We start from the raw sequence: 4,821 nt of genomic DNA, 5'->3' as shown, positions 1-4,821 counted from the left end.
TATTCGGCTGTAATTTCTTTATTGTATAGTGTAGGATTATTCTACGTTTCTATGCCTTAGTCTTTTTATTGTATAGTGTATGTTTTTAGAGGCGATAGTATAGAGTTGGATAATTCTTGAATACGATGTATTGTTGAAATGGGGGCCAACACAGCCAAACATTTCCTGGACGGCATACAAACGAACAAACATGTGTAGTTAAATCGGGCCTTAATTGGGCTGGTCAAAATAATATTTAGTGGATCACAAATGATGTGGCCCACCGTAACAACAACTCTTAGCAGGTCGTTAACAGGCCAAAAGCTCGATAGGGCTGTATAAATGGAAATGGCCCGCGGGCCTCTAGCAAGCCTAAATAAATATTAATTTTGTCTCGACACTTTTACTTTACGGGCCAGTAAGAGGCCGAAAGTGTTATGGGCCAGAGGAGGTCCAATTTGCAAACTAGGCTTTTACAATGCCGAAAGTCGCATCGGGCTGAAATTTTGCCCTGCGAAACGTGGGCCCCTAATGGACTCAAAGTCAAAGGCCCAACTATTGTGTGGGCTGTTAACAGGCTGAAAGACAAAATGGGCTTGGAATTGGCCCACTTACCGAATGGCCGAGGACATGCCTAAAGTCACAATGGGCTAGAACTAGCTGAAAGTGCTAGTTATCGACTAGAGGGGGGGTGAATAGGCAATTTTTATCAAAGTCTTCAAAACGTGGAAGTTTCGAAGACAAACAATAGAAATAACCTAATTGATATGCAGCGGAAGATAAACTACAACAAGCAAGCCATAGTCAACTATGCAATAGCGTTAACGTACGAAGACTAATAGCAGCTAGGTAGTAGGATCAGGATGGAAGATAGTATGAAGCCAATCGACAATAGTAGTCAAGCAATGAAGTCAATCAGATAAGACAGATAAGCAACGACTTCACGAAGACAAACTCAAGGTAAAGGAGGGAAGAGATAGAACCAGTCACTTGTTGAAGACACAGGATTTGTTGGACCAGTTCCAGTTGCTGTGACAACTATACGTCTGGTTAGGGAGGCTGAGATTCAACTCAGAAGACCGTTTCTTCACCTTATTCCCCTTGAGCTAAGGTCACTTAGTCCTCGCCCAATCACTCTGGTAAGTCTTCAAGGTAGACTTCCGAACCTTCACAGACTTCGTTCACCGGCAATCCACAATGACTCTTGGATGCTCAGAACGCGATGCCTAACCGGCTGGAGGATACACAGTCCTCAAGTGTAATAAGTCTTCAGGTCACACAGACAGAAAGACTTTAGTGATGCCTAACACTCTTTGGCTCTGGGTGTTTGGGCTTTGTCCTCGCAAGGATTTCTCTCTCTCAAATGCTTCGAGGTGGGTTGCTCTCAAACGACAAAAGTCGTATACTAACTCTGAGCAGCCACCAATTTATGGTGTAGGGGGTGGGCTATTTATAGCCACTAGGCAACCCGACCTGATTTGTCCAAAATGACCCTGGGTCACTAAGGAACTGACACGTGTTCCAACGGTCAGATTTCAAACACACGCGGCAACTTTACTTGGGCTACAAGCAAAGCTGACTCATCCAGCTCTGGATAAGGTTTGCTCTCATTGTCTTCGCTCGAAGACATAGGATTTGAGTTGAGCATCACTTCAGTCACTCTGACTTAGTTCACTTGGACCCACCTTAACAGTACGGTGGTTCCTATGACTCAACAAAGAAAAAAAGGAAGCAACGAATCCACACAGTCTTCGCGCTCCATAGTCTTCACGCAATGTCTTCTCATGTCATAGTCTTCAAGATGAATATCTTCTCATACCACCATTGTCTTCAATGTCTTCATACATTTTTAGGGGTCATCTCCGGTAGGTAAACCGAATCAATGAGGGACACTACCTGCGTTATCCTGCAATTCTCACAAACGCATTAGTCCCTCAACCAACTTTGTCGTCAATACTCCAAAACCAACTAGGGGTGGCACTAGATGCACTTACAATCTCCCCCTTTTTGGTGATTGATGACAAACTGGTTGAAGTTTTCAAATTGGATAAATATGTGAAATTGTAAGGATAGGAAGTAGTCTTCATAAGTTGCAAGGGCTCCCCCTGAAGATGTGCATGTAAGTAATTTGCTTTTGGAATGCAAATGCACATGGTAGGTTGTACTTCTGGAGATCCACTTCAACTTATGAAGATAATTTATCATGCATGAACTGATATAGCAAGTAGAATGACATGCATAATGAAAAATGGACGTTTGCAGAATGATCTAAGTGCGGAAGTTATCATCGCACATGCAGAATTTATCATCGCATCACAGTGAAGCAAATAAGTAGCAGACGACCATCAAGTTTAGGTGTTAGAACTCAGAGAACCAAATGTTTCAAAAGGCAAGAGTTGTAAGCACGCAACAAAATATAATGCAACCGCCCATATGAACCCGCTTGAATACTATCAACTCATACGCTTCTCCCCCTTTTGTCAGTAAGGACCAAAAAGGTTTGAAGACATAGAGCATCTACTCGCCAACATGAGTAGGTGAAGCAGCAGGGTTGTCGTCGTTGGGTGCCGGTGCAGATGAACTTGGTGCAGTGGCGATGCGCGCAGTAGTAGGAGGTGGTGAAGTAGCATCATCTTCATCATTGATCACTCTGGCATTTACCATTGCCGCGGAGGAAGAATATTCAGAGTCTTCAAGAGATGGAGTACGACGTAGGACAGCAGTCCGTGGAGGAGTGGAGTCAAACTGGAATCTTTCATTGAAGCCATCGTCTTGAAGATCAGCTTCAGCACTGAGCAGGGTCAAACTCTTCCATGATCGTCGGCAAGTTTCATGAGCAACAAAGGCATTCTTGGTGGCAAGGTTGCGAATGCGATTGACATCCACCAAGAGGCTTTGCATCTGTCTCTTGAGCCAGAAATGATGCTTATCCTGTTTCTGATGAAGGGCCACAAGAAGTTCTCGGTCATTGAGAATGCAAGAACACTTCCGAGGCCTTTGTGCAATGGTGCTTTCAGTGGCTTCAGTGGGTGCTCGATGAGGCAGACGAGTGTTTCCTAGCCAAAGGATAGATTCGTGTCGCTGCTTGAACACCTTCAATAGGCTGAGTGAAGCTTTGGTGCTCGGCATTCTGAAGACAAAGAGGCTTCTTGGCAGGTTTAGGGTATATAGCTTCAACTGAAATATCAACCTCTGGTAGAAAAATCACATGATTGCGAGCAGAAGGTTGATAGTTGACAGATGAGTGTCGCTTGATGAGGCGCATGACCCATGGAGCATAAAACTTCAGACCAAACAAATCAAATCCAGATGCAGCCAGTTGCCTGATGAAGAAATCTTGCGCATTGAAGCTGATGCCATTGAGAATGTAGAAGACCAAAGTCTTCATAGCTCCTTCAAGGATAGGCCATAGAGTTCGTCTGATGATGTGATATATGGTGCGTGGCAGATACTCAAGGTCTTCTACAAAGAACTCTATTGGATATTCAGCATCACTTGGCAAAGGCTTCATCATGCTCAACATCTGACTCATATTGGGTTCAGGCTTATGAAAGATGCTTTCCAGAGCATTGCATTGATTTTGACAACCAGGTTCATAGAGTTCTCCTGGAGTGGATAGGCCTGTAAGCTCAATGATGTCGAGAGCTTTGGCTTCATGATGAACATTTCCTGTCATCCACTCGAGAACCCATGTCTTGATATCTCTGTTGTAGCCGTGAATGTGTAGAGTAGCATAGAATTGAAGCAATAGCTCTTCATTCCAGTGTTCTTTATCTGTGACAAAACTGAGCAGCCGAGCATCACGAAAGCAGTCAAGTGCTTCTTCTAAGCAGGGCAGTCCAGTAATGGCTTCAGTGTCGAGACGCATATGAGGGAAAATGCGCCCTTGATCATACAGAACACAGGAGTAATAGCTTCGCTGCTGATGACTCCAGAACCGATCTGATGATATTCTTGGCTTCGTGTAGGGGTTCTTCGAGCTGTCAAAGAATGTGTTGTGGCTCTTGAAGCCATTTGCATTGAAAGACCCTGGTGAGTTTGCAGTACCTGGAAACCTTGGCAGTCTTGGCTTGGGCTTCTGGACCAGAGGCCTATGCTCAATGTGATAGTCAAATTGAGGACCAGAGACATTAGGCGGAGGGACCAGAACGGGCCATCTTACTGTGATTAGCTCGCCATGGTTGTATGCTTGCTCGATTGTATAGGGCCTGTGGTGGCGGAACAGGAGCAGTGGCAGCAACTGAGGCTTCAGGCTGCACAACAGGTGCTTCAGGAGCAGTTGCCTCATTAGCTTCAGGTGCAGTGGCCTCATTAGCTTCAGGCACACTAGTTGGTTCAAGCTCCACATTAGCTTCAGCCATGACAACCTCATTGTCTTCACTTGCGTTGGTTGTGGCAGCTTCAGTATTTTCAACCTCCACTTGAGGAGCTGGAGGGTCAGGCACAGACATGTTCACTTCATGAACTGTTTCTTCAGGCATGGGGGGAGTTTGGACACGTTCTTCTTGACGTTCCTCATCGGCTGATGCAGCCAGATTGTCTTCAGCAGCTTGTGCTTCAGACACAGAGACATTCATAGTTGGAGTGGCTTCAGAGAACACTTGACCTGTAATAGGTTGACGGTGCACTTCTCCTTCTGGAACGCTCGGAAGAGGGACTTGAGGCCTTGGTCCTTTGCGAAGCCTTTGTAGTACAGGCGACGCCTTTGGAGATGGAGTGGGCAGGTCCTCATCCTCTTCAACTTGTACGGATGGTGTGGTTTGTTGTTGTTGGGGAGTACTGGGGGAGTCTTATTGCTGTGGGTGATCAGCCCATGATGCATCCTGAGCAATTGGCGTCAGA

The sequence above is a fragment of the Triticum aestivum genome, chromosome 3B (genome assembly GCF_018294505.1).
Source record: "Triticum aestivum cultivar Chinese Spring chromosome 3B, IWGSC CS RefSeq v2.1, whole genome shotgun sequence".
NCBI lineage: Eukaryota > Viridiplantae > Streptophyta > Magnoliopsida > Poales > Poaceae > Triticum > Triticum aestivum.
This window is presented reverse-complemented; position numbering follows the sequence as displayed.